The following is a 17359-nucleotide window of genomic DNA, read 5'->3' as shown; positions in this document are numbered from 1 at the left end:
TGCCATTTGCAGACTTCTTTGTATGAATTCAGCGATGCCAAACACCCTCACTTAGTCAGGTGTAGCCCACGTATTCACCCATATATTCAGTGGTATAAAGTACTTCAGTAAAAATACTTTAAAGTACTATTTAAGTAGTTTTTTGGGGTATCTGTACTTTACTTTACTATTTATATTTCTGACCAAATGTACTTTTACTTCAATACATTCCTATAGAAAATAAAGTACTTTTTACTCCATACATTTTCCCTGGCACCCAAAAGTACTCATTACATTTTGAATGCTCAGGCAGGACAGCAATATGGTCCAATACACGCACTTATCAAGAGAACATCCCTGGTCATCTCTACTGCCTCTGATCTGGCGGACTTGTGTGTATTGTGTTATTGTGTGTAAGTGATAACACCAAGTAAAACTGAAATAACCTAAAACAAAATAGAAATATCCATTAACGAGCATCATATAGCTAAACGCACATGTTTCATTTGTAAATGATGTCTGAGTGTTGGAGTGTGCTCCTGGCCATATCCGTAAAAAACAAGAAAACTATGCCGTCTGGTTTAATGTAAGGAATTTGAAATGATTTATACTTTAACTTTTGATGATACTTAAGTATATTTAACCCTCCTGCTGTGTGCTTATTTAACCCTCCTGCTGTGTGCTTATTTAACCCTCCTGCTGTGTGCTTATCCTGCTGTGTGCTTAACCCTCCTGCTGTGTGCTTATTTAACCCTCCTGCTGTGTGCTTATTTAACCCTCCTGCTGTGTGCTTATTTAACCCTCCTGCTGTGTGCTTATTTAACCCTCCTGCTGTGTGCTTATTTAACCCTCCTGCTGTGTGCTTATTTAACCCTCCTGCTGTGTGCTTATTTAACCCTCCTGCTGTGTGCTTATTTAACCCTCCTGCTGTGTGCTTATTTAACCCTCCTGCTGTGTGCTTATTTAACCCTCCTGCTGTTATTTAACCTTCCTGCTCCTGTTTATGACAATTTAAATGTAGTTCATTTAATCTGATTGTCATAAGGTTCCATGACTTTGTCCATACAGGGCATCTGAACACACAAAATACATTTGGATGATTTTCATTACATTTTGGGTGTTTTATTTAACTGCTGTACACCTGTGGTGTTCCTGGTCAAAAATGACAGGTCATTAGACATGAATAGATGAGACTACAATTAGTGTATAAAATTGAGTTCAGGCACATACCCATTCATCAGATGGACACACTTCCTCTCCCAGACCCCCACATGCATGTGTGTTTGAGCACACACACACACACACACAACTCACTCCCCTTCTTAGCTTCCATGGCAACCCCCAAGGGAACCTTTCCTCAATAGAATCTTTCCCCCACGGGAACCACACCTGTTGGTATTCTCACAAACAATCGCCACATTGTTTCAATGATACATAGGACTTTTCACACAGCTCTGGTATATAAAGCTTTATTGAGGCCTTGCTCACAATTCATTCTGTGGCAGCACAATGACCAAACGATATGCTGTATGTGAGGCTCTTGATCACATCTTTGATCATGACACTAGTGAGGAGGAGGGAGTCCTTGTTAAAACTTTGACACAAAGTAGTCTGTGATAAATAGCACAATATGTTTATTCTGAGTATTTGTAATGGTCAAAATAATCCATACATGATGCTTTTTTTAAACTCAAAACCCAGTTGTATGAGCTCAGGTCAATGAGGCCTACAGGACATAACTAGTTGTAGAGGCCTACAGGCCATAACTAGTTGTATGAGCTCAGGTCAATGAGGCCTACAGGCCATAACTAGTTGTATGAGCTCAGGTCAATGAGGCCTACAGGCCATAACTAGTTGTATGAGCTCAGGTCAATGAGGCCTACAGGCCATAACTAGTTGTATGAGCTCAGGTCAATGAGGCCTACAGGCCATAACTAGTTGTATGAGCTCAGGTCAATGAGGCCTACAGGCCATAACTAGTTGTATGAGCTCAGGTCAATGAGGCCTACAGGCCATAACTAGTTGTATGAGCTCAGGTCAATGAGGCCTACAGGCCATAACTAGTTGTATGAGCTCAGGTCAATGAGGCCTACAGGCCATAAATAGTTGTATGAGCTCAGGTCAATGAGGCCTACAGGCCATAACTAGTTGTATGAGCTCAGGTCAATGAGGCCTACAGGCCATAACTAGTTGTATGAGCTCAGGTCAATGAGGCCTACAGGCCATAACTAGTTGTATGAGCTCAGGTCAATGAGGCCTACAGGACATAACTAGTTGTATGAGCTCAGGTCAATGAGGCCTACAGGACATAACTAGTTGTATGAGCTCAGGTCAATGAGGCCTACAGGCCATAACTAGTTGTATGAGCTCAGGTCAATGAGGCCTACAGGACATAACTAGTTGTATGAGCTCAGGTCAATGAGGCCTACAGGCCATAACTAGTTGTATGAGCTCAGGTCAATGAGGCCTACAGGACATAACTAGTTGTATGAGCTCAGGTCAATGAGGCCTACAGGCCATAACTAGTTGTATGAGCTCAGGTCAATGAGGCCTACAGGACATAATGAGCTCAGGTCAATGAGGCCTACAGGCCATAACTAGTTGTATGAGCTCAGGTCAATGAGGCCTACAGGACATAACTAGCAAATAGAAATACAACACTTGTAATGTTCACAAGAACTTATGTTGATAAAAAGATCTAACACAACATTAGGTGATAATATATGTATTATTATGGATCTATAATCAGCTATAATGGGGCGGTCATTTTGGACCGGGAACACAGAATGAATTAACATGAAACGAACAGGAGGGTTACCACCAAATACTGGTAGACTTTACCTCAAGTAGTATTTTACTGGGTGACTTTTACTTGAGTCATTTTCTATTAAGGTATCTTTACTTTCACTACAGTATGCCATTTGGGTACTTTCTCCACCACTGCATATATTTCTCCCTGGTTTAGCATCCTCCCTCCCTTCTTTGGACACTGTGTTAACAACCCTCCAGACGAGCTTCAATGCCATACAACTCTCCTTCCATGGCCTCCAATTGCTATTGAATACAAGTAAAACTAAATGCATGCTCTTCAACCGATCGCTGCCTGCACCTGCCCGCCTGTCCAACATCTCTACTCTGGACGGTTCTGACTTAGAATATGTGGACAACTACAAATACCTAGGTGTCTGGTTAGACTGTAAACTCTCGTTCCAGACTCACATCAAACATCTCCAATCCAAAGTTAAATCTAGAATTGGCTTCCTATTTTGCAACAAAGCATCCTTCACTCATGCTGCCAAACATACCCTTGTAAAACTGACCATCCTACCAATCCTCGACTTCGGCAATGTCCTTTACAAAATAGCCTCCAACACCCTACTCAACAAATTGGATGTAGTCTATCACAGTGCCATCCGTTTTGTCACCAAAGCCCCATATACTACCCACCACTGCGACCTGTACGCTCTCGTTGGCTGGCCCTCGCTTCATACTCGTCGCCAAACCCACTGGCTCCAGGTCATCTACAAGACCCTGCTAGGTAAAGTCCCCCCTTATCTCAGCTCGCTGGTCACCATAGCAGCACTCACCTGTAGCACACGCTCCAGCAGGTATATCTCTCTGGTCACCCCCAAAACCAATTCTTCCTTTGGCCGCCTCTCCTTCCAGATCTCTGCTGCCAATGACTGGAACGAACTACAAAAATCTCTGAAACTGGAAACGCTTATCTCCCTCACTAACTTTAAGCACCAGCTGTCAGAGTAGCTCAGATTACTGCACCTGTACATAGCACATCTATAATTTAGCCCAAACAACTACCTCTCCCCCTACTGTATTTATTTATTTTACTCCTTTGCACCCCATTATTTCTATCTCTACTGTGCACATTCTTCCACTGCAAATCTACCATTCCAGTGTTTTACTTGCTATATTGTATTTACTTTATTTACTTTGCCTTTACCTCCCTTATCTCACATTGTATATAGACTTATTTTTCTACTGTATTATTATTGACTGTATGTTTGTTTTACTCCATGTGTAACTCTCTGTTGTTGTATGTGTCAAACTGCTTTGCTTTATCTTGGCCAGGTCGCAATTGTAAATGAGAACTTGTTCTCAACTTGCCTACCTGGTTAAATAAAGGTGAAATAAAATAAAATAAAAATTACTTGTAGTTGTCTCACCTGGCAGCCATCTTGTCTCCACAACACTGTTTATAAGGGCTGTCCTGGTAAACAGGTCTATCTGAAGGGAACAAGGGAGGCATTGTAAATATTTATAAAGCCTCCACACCGTTGTTCTCTGTCCCTGCAATGCTCTGCCTAAAGTACATTAACAAACACTGTAAGCACTGTGCATGAATCTTTTATGACCTTCGGACGCCAGATAAAATGAAAGACAACAGAGGGTTGCAGTAGTGAGCACATGGCAACACTGGAATCAATCAGCTGTCAGCCCCAGTGTGTTGAAAGCCAAGCTGGGCTGAGTTGAACTTTGTCTCTCCTAGAGCTATATCTCCCCCCGGGTGCTGTGTTAGTGTGTTTGGGTGCTAACAGGAAGGAAGACCTACTGGTGTCAAGGCAAACTGGAGTGTTTGCTGGAAAGCAATGAGATGCTTGCTTAAGGGGCAGGTACAACCTGAATCTGACTGCATTTAGGGAATGTCGGGGAGGGAGGAGATAACTGTCCAATTGGGGATTTATGGAGGGATAAGGGCAGTTTTATGAGGCATTTTAAGTCAATGGCAAATGTTTTGTTTAACCTTTATTTAACTAGGCAAGTCAGTTAAGAACAAAGTCTTATTTCCAATGACAGCCTACCAAAAGGCAAAAAGCCTCCTGCGGGGACGAGGGTTGGGATTTAAAAAATACAGATATATAAAATATAAATATAGGACCAAACACACATCACGACAAGAGAGACAACGATACATAAATAGAGACCAAAGACAACAACATAGCAAGGCAGCAACACATGACAACACAGCATGGTAGCAACACAACATGACAACAACATGGTAGCAGCACAAAACATGGTACAAACATTATTGGTCACAGACAACAGCACAAAGGGAAAGAAGGTAGAGACAACAATACGTCACACAAAGCAGCCACAACTGTCAGTAAGAGTGTCCATGATTGAGTCTTTGAATGAAGAGATGGAGATAAAACTGTCCAGTTTGTGTGTTTGTTGCAGCTCGTTCCAGTCGCTAACTGCAGCGAACTGAAAAGCGGAGCGACCCAGGGATGTCTGTGCTTTGGGGACCTTTAACAGAATGTGACTGGCCGAACGCCTAGCTATGGCTAGCGCTGTTACCGCCACCCCGGTGGCCACGATAGGGCTGTTACGGTGACTTTGAATGACACCGGTGGCCACGATAAAACTGTTACGGTGACCGTTTGTTGCCACCCGGTGGCCACGAGTAGGGCTGTTACGGTGACCGTATTACCGCCACCCCGGTGGCCACGTCTAGGGCTGTTACGGTGACCTTTTAACACCGGTGGCCAAGTAGGTCTGTTACGGTGACTTTACCAGCCACACCGGTGGCCACGCTAGGGCTGTTACGGTGACCGTGTTACCGCCACCCGGTGGCCACAGTAGGGCTGTTACGGTGACCGTATTACCGCCACCCCGGTGGCCACGAGTAGGGCTGTTACGGTGACCGTATTACCGCCACCCCGGTGGCCACGTAGGGCTGTTACGGTGACCGTATTACCACCACACCGGTGGTCACGAGTAGGACTGTTACGGTGACCGTATTACCGCCACCCCGGTGGCCACGAGTAGGGCTGTTACGGTGACCGTATTACCGCCACACCGGTGGTCACGAGTAGGACTGTTACGGTGACCGTATTACCGCCACACAGGTGGTCACGAGTAGGACTGTTACGGTGACCGTATTACCGCCACACAGGTGGTCACGAGTAGGACTGTTACGGTGACCGTATTACCGCCACACCGGTGGTCACGAGTAGGACTGTTACGGTGACCGTATTACCGCCACACCGGTGGTCACGAGTAGGGGCTGTTACGGTGACCGTATTACCGCCACACCGGTGGTCACGAGTAGGACTGTTACGGTGAACGTATTACCGCCACACAGGTGGTCACGAGTAGGGCTGTTACGGTGACCGTATTACCGCCACACCGGTGGTCACGAGTAGGGCTGTTACGGTGACCTTCTTAAGGCAGTAAAATTCCACATGACCGTTTAGTTATGGTAATTAGGCTTCTCCAAGCTCTGAAGCTGCTGGGGCCTACTATATATATATATATATTTCTCAACTTTCCTCATATTAAGCACATTGCTTCTCTTTACAACATGAGTATAGCCTACCTGTCTGGTGTAACAGTATAACTTTAGACCCTCTGCACACATCAACAACAGTCACCCTCGAAGCATCGTTACCCATCGCTCCACAAAAGCCGCGGCCCTTGCAGAGCAAGGGGAAGTACTACTTCAAGGTCTCAGAGCAAGTGACGTCAACGATTGAAACACTATTTAGCGCGAACACAGCTAACTAGCTAGCCGTTTCACATCCGTTACACTGGCATGAAAACGAACCGCTGGAAAAGCATCTTCCATTTGCTATTTCAGTGCATAGATGACATTGAGACAGCTGCATGATAATGGTCCATTCTAAATCAAAACAAATCTCACACTTATATTATTTAGTATATGTACAGACAATATTAAATCAAGAATAGTGTGATGGGTGACAATATTAGGCTATCACTTATGAATGATATATTACCACTTGTGAACGATGCTCAGCTTAAGGCAAGAAACAGCCATGCTTTTTTTTGTTGACTTTTTCAAATCATAGTTTCAGAAGAGATGGCAAGGAATGAGTTAGTACTAAATATTTAAAAAACTAAAAGCATTGTATTTGGGACAAATTATTGTGATTTAGGTGACTGCTCGTCACTGGTACTTCATGTTTGAGTTTTTGTGCTTCTTGTTGCTACTTGGCTACCTGCCAAACTTTATTTATAATTTTTACATTCAATAACCGTACTCATAATATACAGGATAACTATTGCCTTATGTTGGGGATAGCCTTATGTTGCAAGCCCAGCTTCAGATGCAATTGTTAGGCAAGGGCAATTTAAGTGTAGGAAAGGATAAAACCGCGTTTGTGCCACAAGTAAGTACGGATAGAAGTATAAATCATACCACACAGTCCTCGCAGCCTTCTGGAAAGAAATGCTGTTGGACAGAAACTTCCAACCGGTTCTCCCCATTTAAGCAACGAGTCAGAGGCCGAGCCTTCTCTGGTCCCTCCTCCACCCGTTACGGGGACTGAGCCGCCGAAGCCTCCCACCATTAGCTCTGACAAATAGAAAACCCTAGTCATTGGCGACTCCATTACCCGCAATATTAGAGTTACAAATAATCATCTAGCGATCATACACTGTTTACCAGGGGGCAGGGCTACCGACGTAAAGGCTAATCTGAAGAGGATGCTGGCTACAGCTAAAACTGGTGAGCATAGAGAATATAGGTATATTGTTATCTGCTGTATGTCAGGATGAAACAGTCAGAGGTCACCAAGCAAGCACAACATGGCTTCTGCGTGTAAATTAGCTAGAAAGATGTCGGCATCGAGTAATTGTCTATGGCCCCCTCCCAGTTAGGGGGAGCGATGAACTCTACAGCAGAGTCTCACTGTCATGCCCTGAACGTAGATTGTTTTGTATGTTTCTATTTTTGTTTGGTCAGGGTGTGATTTGGGTGGGCACTCTATGTTTGTATGTCTAGGTTTTTGTATTTCTATGTTTCGTCCGGGTATGGTTCACAATCAGGGACAGCTGTCATTCGTTGTCTCTGATTGAGAATCATACTTAGGTAGCCTGTGTTGCCATCTTAGTTTGTGGGTAGTTAATCTACCAAGAGATTAGTTTATCCCCACATTCTGCCACTAGCACAGTCAGTGTAGTCAGCTCAGCTATCCCCATTGAGACCGTGTCTGTGCCTCAATCGAGATTGAGCAAAACTAAACATGGCGGTTTTCGCTTTAGCAATCTCAGTGGAATAAAGACCTCCTCCATTCCTGTCATTATTGAAATAATTTGTTATACCTCACATCTCAAAATATGGCTACTTAACACTTCCAAGGCAGTCATAGTCAATGAACTAATCACTGATCATAATCTTGATGTGATTGGCCTGACTTAAACATGAATTTACTGTGTTAAATGAGGCTTCTCCTCCTGGTTACACTAGTGACCATATCCCTCCATACATCCTGCAGAGGCGGAGGTGTTGCTAACATTTATGACAGCAAATTTCAATAAAAATACATTTTGATAAAAGACTCAGTTTTTGTCTTTGGGCCTTCTAGTCAACAAAATCTATCCAGCCTACTCAATTACTTTTTCTAGCTACTGTTTACAGGCCTCCTGGGCCGTATACAGCGTTCCTCACTGAGTTCCCTGAATTCCTATCGGACCTTGTAGTCACGGCAGATAATATTCACATTCTTGGTGACTTTAATATTCACATGGAAAAGTCCACAGACCCACTCCAAAAGGCTTTTGGAGCCATCATCGACTCAGTGGGTTTTGTCCAACATGTCTCCGGACCTATTCATTGCCATGGTCATGCCCTGGATCTAGTTTGTCCCATGGAATAAATATTGTGGATCTAAATGTTTTTCATCATATTCCTTGACTATCGGACCACCATCTTATTACGTTTACAATCGCAACAAATAATCTGCCCAGACCCCAACCAAGGATCATCAAAAGTGGTGCTCTAAATTCTCAGATTCCTAGATGCCCTTCCAAACTCCCTCAACCTACCCAAGAACATCGGCTAACCACCTAACTGAGGATCTAAATTTAACCTTGCGTAATACCCTCGAGGCAGTTGCACCCCTAAAAACAAAAAACATTTGTCACAAGAAATTTGCTCCCTGGAATAGAAAACAATACCCGAGCCCTGAAGCAAGCTTCCAGAAAATTGGAACGGAAAGGACGCTCCACCAAATCAGAAGTCTTCCAACTAGCTTGGAAAGACAGTACCATGCAATATCAAAGAGCCCTCACTGCTGCTCGATCATCCTATTTTTCTAACCTAATTTAGGAGAATAAGAACGATCCAAAATGTATTTTTGATATTGTAGCAAAGCTAACCAAAAAGCAGCGTTCCCCAAGAGAGGATGGCTTTCATTTCTGCAGTGATGAAGACTGCACTCGTGAAGGTGGTAAATTACCTTTTAATGGCGTCAGACCAAGGCTCTGCATCTGTCCTCGAGCTCATAGACCTTAGTGCTGCTTTTGACGCCATCGATCCCCACATTATTTTGGAGAGATTGGAAACCGTAATTGGTCTACATGGACAAATTTTTGCCTGGTTTAGATCTTATCTGTCGGAAAGATATCAGTTTGTCACTATATATTTTACCTCTTGGTGATGTCATTTGGAAACACAAAGTCAACTTTCACTGCTATGCGTACGACACACAGCTGTATATTTCAATGAAACATGGAGAAGCCCCGGAAGCCTGTGTTTCAGACATAAGGAAGTGGATGGCTGCAAATGTTTTACTTTTAAACTCAGAGAAAACAGAGAAGATAGTTCTGCTGTTGGATCTGACAATTCATCTTGATGGTTGTACAGTTGTCTCAAATAAAACTGTGAAGGACCTCGGCGTTACTCTGGACCCTGATCTCTCTTTTGACGAACATATCAAGAAAATTTCAAGGACAGCTTTTTTCCATCTTCGTAACATTGCAAAAATCCTAAGCTTTTTGTCCTAAAATGATGCAGACAAGCTAATCAGTGCTTTTGCCACTTCTAGATTAGACTACTGCAATGCTCTACTCTCTGGCTACCCGGACAAAGCACAAAATATACGTCAGTTAGTGCTAAACACGGCTAGAATCTTGACTAGAACCAAAAAATGTGATCATATTACTCCAGTGCTAGCCTCTGGCTTCCTGTTAAAACTTCTTCAGGATTGGTGGGTCCCCTTCGGGACAGTTGAGCTAACGTAGGCTTATGCGATTAGGATGAGGTTGTAAGTAACAAGAACATTACCCAGGACATAGACATATCTGATATTGGCAGAAAGCTTATTCTGGTTAATTCTTGTTCATCTAACTGCACTGTCCAATTTACAGTAGCTATTACAGTGAAAGAATACCATACTATTGCTTGAGAAGAGTGCACAGTTTTGAACATGAAAAGTTATTAATAAACAAATGAGGCACATTTGGGCAATCTTGACACAACATTTTGAACATAAATACAATGGTTCATTGAATTAGTCTGAAACTTTGCACATACACTGCTGCCATCTAGTGGACAAAATCTAAATTTCACCCAGGCTGGAATAATACATTATGGCCTTTCTCTTGCATTTCAAAGATTATGGTACAAAAAAATACCAAAAAAGGTTAGTTTTGTATTTGTATTATCTTTTACCAGATCTAATATATTATGTTCTCCTACATTCCTACATTTCCACAAACTTCAAAGTGTTTCCTTTCAAATGGTACCAAGAAAATGCATATCCTTGCCTCAGGGCCTGAGCTACAGGCAGTTAGATTTGGGTGTGTCATTTTAGGCCAAATTTGAAAAAGGAGGCGAGCCATAGCATTGCAAATTAAATAAAAATACCAATGCTCATATTTTCTTGCCACCCAGCCTATTTTTTTTATAGATTGATCTGCCCTTGCAGCACTGAGATTTCAGATGATCTCACATTTTTCTAATCTGATAAGTGTAATCAGAAGTGATTCTACTGTTGTCACTGAGGGATTTGACTGTTGTTACTTAGTGAATATACTGTTGTTAATGAGGGATTATACGGTTGTTACTTAGTGAATATACTGTTGTTAATGAGGGATTATACTGTTGTTACTGAGTGATTATACTGTTGTTACTGAGGGATTATAGTGTTGATACTGAGGGATTATACTGTTGTTACTGAGGGATTTTACTGTTGTTACTGAATGATTGTACTGTTGTACTGTGTGATTCTACTGTTACTCAGGGATTGTACTGTTGTTACTGAGGGATTCTACTGTTGTTACTGAGGGATTATACTGTTACTCAGGGATTAACTGTTGTTACTGAGGGATTATACTGTTGTTACTGAAATATTATACTGTTGTTACTGAGGGATTCTACTGTTGTTACTGAGGGATTATACTGTTACTCAGGGATTAACTGTTGTTACTGAGGGATTATACTGTTGTTACTGAAATATTATACTGTTGTTACTCGGGGATTATACTGTTCTTACTGAGGGATTATACTGTTGTTCCTGAGGGATTATACTGTTGTTACTGAGGGATTATACTGTTGTTACTCTGTGATTATACTGTTACTCAGGGATTAAACTGTTGTTACTGAGGGATTATACTGTTGTTACTCTGTGATTATACTGTTACTCAGGGATTAAACTGTTGTTACTGAGGGATTATACTATTGTTACTCTGTGATTATACTGTTACTCAGGGATTAAACTGTTGTTACTGAGGGATTATACTGTTGTTACTCTGTGATTATACTGTTACTCAGGGATTAAACCGTTGTTACTGAGGGATTATACTGTTGTTACTGAAATATTATACTGTTGTTACTCAGGGATTATACTGTTGTTACTGAGCGATTATACTGTTGTTACTGAGGGATTATACTGTTACTCAGGGATTAAACTGTTGTTACTGAGGGATTATACTGTTGTTCCTGAGGGATTATACTGTTGTTACTGAGGGATTATACAGTTGTTACTCTGTGATTATACTGTTACTCAGGGATTAAACTGTTGTTACTGAGGGATTATACTGTTGTTACTCTGTGATTATACTGTTACTCAGGGATTAAACTGTTGTTACTGAGGGATTATACTGTTGTTACTCTGTGATTATACTGTTACTCAGGGATTAAACTGTTGTTACTGAGGGATTATACTGTTGTTACTCTGTGATTATACTGTTACTCAGGGATTAAACTGTTGTTACTGAGGGATTATACTGTTGTTACTCTGTGATTATAATGTTACTCAGGGATTAAACCGTTGTTACTGAGGGATTATACTGTTGTTACTGAAATATTATACTGTTGTTACTCGGGGATTATACTGTTCTTACTGAGGGATTATACTGTTGTTCCTGAGGGATTATACTGTTGTTACTGAGGGATTATACTGTTGTTACTCTGTGATTATACTGTTACTCAGGGATTAAACTGTTGTTACTGAGGGATTATACTGTTGTTACTGAAATATTATACTGTTGTTACTCGGGGATTATACTGTTGTTACTGAGCGATTATACTGTTACTCAGGAATTAGATTGTTTTTACAGCGTGTGCAAATGTAGAAGAGTATGGAGGTAGGCAATAAATAGGCCCTAGAGGCGAAAATAATTACAATTTAGTATTAATACTGGAGTGATAAATGTGCAGATGATGATGTGCAAGTAGAGATACTGGGGTGCAAAAGAGCAAGAAGGTAAGTAATAATATGGGGATGAGGTAGTCGGGTGTGATATTTACAGATGGGCTGTGTACAGGTACAGTGATCGGTAAGCTGCTCAGACAGCTGATGCTTAAAGTTAGAGAGGGATATATAAGACTCCAGCTTCAGAGATTTTTGCAATTCGTTCTAGTCATTGGCAGCAGAGAACTGGAAGGAAAGCTATATATATAACCTATACTCTAACTTTCTGTCCGACAGGAAGACTACATGGTAGGTCCCCAATATGCAGTCAGTGACATATTATGCTGTGCTTACTTCTGCTTCAAATGGCAAATTATAGTGTTATCAGTAAGCACATCCACACACAGAAAAGGAAAGCACTAGCTCAGTTTAAGTAACTGAAATATAGTGTTAGCAGTAAGCCCATCCACAGACAGAAAAGGAAAGCCCCTGCTCGGTTTAAATAAAGTTCCACAGTTGAAAGAAAGATGGTGGGGAAGTTGTCAGGTTGAATTAGAAGCCAAATGAAAGTTTATATTTAAGCAGTAAGGCATGAGGGGTGTGGTATATGGCCAATATACCATGGTGAAGGGCTGTTCTTAGGCAAGACGCAACGCAGAGTGCCTGGATACAGCCCTTAGCCGTGGTATATTGGCCATATACAGTACCACAAATCCCAGAGGTGCCTTATTGCTATTATAACAGGTTACCAACTTAATTATAGAAGTAAAAATAAATGTTTTGTCATACCCGTGGTATACGGTCTGATATACCATGACTGTCAGCCAATCAGCATTCAGGGCTCGAACCACCCAGTTTATACAAGCCTACATGTCTCCATTCAAAGTGATGGCCTCCCTCGCTCCCCTTTTGCAGTGCTGTCAGTTTTTTACACCAAGGTTAATATCAGAGAGGGAGAGCAGCGTATGAAAGTGCCGCGTCTCATCCCCTTTTCCCAAAAGTGAAAATGAGAAACTGCAGCTGAATATAAATGGCGGGAGATCAAATGAACTGTGGTGTTGAGCGCCTTATCTCGCCCAGTCAGTCACCGGCCTATTCAGGCCCCAGCAACAAAGACCTAGCTTCCCTCATGGTTGTGACACACACACACACACACACACACACACACACACACACACACACACTGGTGTTGGACAATTATGCTTTCAATGACCAACACTGGAGTGGGGAGGCAAATGTTTTCATAATGAGACAGATTTGACCAATTAGCTCAGTACATTTGTGTAAGCACGGCTGGGTTCAGACAACATGTCCAAGAACCATGTGGCTGGGTTGGAAGTGTGGGCAATATATTTTATTATTGAATCATGTACAAGCATATGTAAATCATATGTTCTCACTGTAAAGGGCTTGACTGCCATGGATTTAGATCACTGTATGGATCAATCCAGGTTATCCATTCTCACTGGGTCAACACAACTTCTTGACTATGGGATTCTGGGTCAACAGAACTTCTTGACTATGGGATTCTGGGTCAACAGAACTTCTTGACTATGGGATTCTGGGTCAACAGAACTTCTTGACTATGGGATTCTCTAGATGATCAAATCAAATGAAACTTTATGTGCCGAATACAACACGTGTCGATCTTACAGTGAAATGCTGACTTACAAGCCCTTAACCAACAGTGCAGTTCAAGAAGAGTTAAGAAAATATTTATAAAATAAACTAAAGTTAAAAATAATAAAAAAGTAACACAATAAAATAACAACAACAAGGGTATATACAGGGGTACCGGTACCGAGTCAATGTGTGGGGGTACAAGTTTGTTGAGGGAATTTGTACATGTAAGTAGGGTGAAGTGACTATGCATAGATAATAAACAGCGAGTAGCAGCAGTGTACAAAATAAATGGGGGGGATCAATGTAAATAGTCCGGTGGCCATTTGATTAATTGTTCAACAGTCTTATGGCTTGGGGGTAGAAACTGTTATAGTGCCTTTTGTTCCTAGACTTGGCGCTCCTGTACCGCTTGCCGTGCGGAAGCAGAGAAAGCAGTCTATGATTTGGGTGACTGGAGTCTCTGACAATTTTATGGGCTTTCCTCTGACACCACCTATTATAAAAGTCCTGGATGGCAGGAAGCTTGGCCCCAATGATGTACTGGGCTGTACGCACTACCCTCTGAAGTGCCTTACGGTCAGATGCAGAGCAGTTGCCATACCAGGCGGTGATGCAACTGGTCAGGATGCTCTCGATGGTGCAGCTGTATAACTCTTTGAGGATCTGGGAACCCATGCCAAATCTTTTCAGTCTCCCGAGGGGAAGAGGTTTTGCCGTGCCCTCTTCACGACTGTTTTGGTGTGTTTGGACCATGATAGTTTGTTGGTGATGTGGACACAGAGGAACTTGAAACTCTTGACCCGCTTCACTATAGCCCTGTCGATGTTAATGGTGGCCTGTTCAGCCCGCCTTTTCCTGTAGTCCACGATCAACTCCTTTGTGTTGCTCACATTGAGGGAGAGGTTGTTGTCCTGGCACCACACTGCCAGTTCTCTGACCTCCTCCTTATAGGCTGTCTCATTGTTGTTGGTTTTCAGGCAACACTGTTGTGTCTTCAGCAAACTTATTGATGATGTTGGAGTTGTGTTTGGCCATGCAGTATTGGGTGAACAGGGAGTACAGGAGGGGACTAAGTACACACCCCTGAGGGGCCCCAGTGTTGAATATCAGCGTGGCAGACGTGTTGTTGAACCCCCTCCCCACCTGGGGGCGGCCCGTCAAGAAGTCCAGGATCCAGTTGCAGAGGGAGGTGTTAAGTCCCAGGGTCCTTAGCTTAGTGATGAGCTTCGTGGGCACTATGGTGTTGAACTCTGAGCTGTAGTCAATGAACAGCATTCTCACATAGGTGTTCCTTTTGTCCAGGTGGGAAAGGGCAGGATGGAGTGGGATTGAGATTGCGCCATCTGTGGATCTGTTGGGGCGGTATGCGAATGGTGTGGGTCTAGTGTATCCTGGAGGATGCTGTTGATGTGAGCCATGACCAGCCTTTCAAAGCACTTCATGGCTACCAACAAGAGTGCTACGGGCGGTAATAATTTAGGCAGGTTACCTTCGCTTCCTTGATCAACCTAATAATAACATATTTATGCCTAAACCTGTAGTATGAGCATATGCATGTAACTTATTCAGTCCACATCTAGTATCTTCATCCAAACATATATATTTTTAAAATAAGATGCTAATTCCTAATTTTGGCAGTGCTGTTATAAGTACTGTAAAGCTGGATGTGTATATAAAGCTCCTATCAGTGTTGTGAATGCTGCTTTTTGACACTACTATGGAATAATATCCAGCATGTGTTTGAGCATATTTTTCAGTCGGAGTAGCTACCTGGGTAGTGCCAGACATCAGCCTCTGTGCATAGGGACAGGGATAAAAACACTAAGCTTATTAATTTCAATAACATTCTGCATGTTTCTGGATGAGGGAATCGAGAACGTGGCTGCCAGGAAATGTGATTAGGTGCCGAAATGTCCTCTGTGGTTTTAACAACTTTCCACTCACATCCTCTCCCAAAACAAGATAGACCTACTTAATTCCTTCTGGCCTCCTCTTGTGTTGTTTTTCCCCCCTGTATTAGTGCAACGTTACATACTCATTATTATGCAGCTGGGTGCGTTCAGTTTGACAGAACGGTGTGCAACGTTGAATTCAAAGGAAACTGTACCGAACGCCCAGTTGAAGAACAGTGTGCTGAACGCCCAGTTGAAGAACGGTGCGCTGAACACCCAGTTGAAGAACGGTGTGCTGAACACCCAGTTGAAGAACGGTGTGCTGAACACCCAGTTGAAGAACGGTGCGCTGAACACCCAGTTGAAGAACAGTGTGCTGAACACCCAGTTGAAGAACGGTGTGCTGAACACCCAGTTGAAGAACGGTGTGCTGAACACCCAGTTGAAGAACGGTGTGCTGAACACCCAGTTGAAGAACAGTGTGCTGAACACCCAGTTGAAGAACGGTGTGCTGAACACCCAGTTGAAGAACGGTGTGCTGAACACCCAGTTGAAGAACGGTGCGCTGAACACCCAGTTGAAGAACGGTGCGCTGAACACCCAGTTGAAGAACGGTGTGCTGAACACCCAGTTGAAGAACGGTGTGCTGTACACCCAGTTGAAGAACGGCGTGCTGAATGACCAGTTGAAGAACGGTGTGCTGAACACCCAGTTGAAGAACGGTGTGCTGAACACCCAGTTGAAGAATGGTGTGCTGAACACCCAGTTGAAGAACGGTGTGCTGAACACCCAGTTGAAGAACGGTGTGCTGAACACACAGTTGAAGAACGGTGTGCTGAACACACTGTTGAAGAACGGTGCGCTGAACACCCAGTTGAAGAACGGTGTGCTGAACACCCAGTTGAAGAACGGTGTGCTGAATGACCAGTTGAAGAACGGCGTGCTGAATGACCAGTTGAAGAACGGCGTGCTGAATGACCAGTTGAAGAACGGTGTGCTGAACACCCAGTTGAAGAACGGTGTGCTGAACACCCAGTTGAAGAACGGCGTGCTGAATGACCAGTTGAAGAACGGCGTGCTGAACACCCAGTTGAAGAACGGTGTGCTGAACACACAGTTGAAGAACGGTGTGCTGAACACACAGTTGAAGAACAGTGTGCTGAACACCCAGTTGAAGAACGGTGTGCTGAATGCCCAGTTGAAGAACGGTGTGCTGAACACACAGTTGAAGAACGGTGCGCTGAACACCCAGTTGAAGAACGGTGCGCTGAACACCCAGTTGAAGAACGGTGTGCTGAACACCCAGTTGAAGAACGGTGTGCTGTACACCCAGTTGAAGAACGGCGTGCTGAATGACCAGTTGAAGAACGGTGTGCTGAACACCCAGTTGAAGAACGGTGTGCTGAACACCCAGTTGAAGAATGGTGTGCTGAACACCCAGTTGAAGAACGGTGTGCTGAACACCCAGTTGAA

This window comes from Oncorhynchus tshawytscha, unplaced genomic scaffold (genome assembly GCF_018296145.1).
Source record: "Oncorhynchus tshawytscha isolate Ot180627B unplaced genomic scaffold, Otsh_v2.0 Un_contig_13882_pilon_pilon, whole genome shotgun sequence".
Taxonomy (NCBI): Eukaryota; Metazoa; Chordata; class Actinopteri; order Salmoniformes; family Salmonidae; genus Oncorhynchus; species Oncorhynchus tshawytscha.
This window is presented reverse-complemented; position numbering follows the sequence as displayed.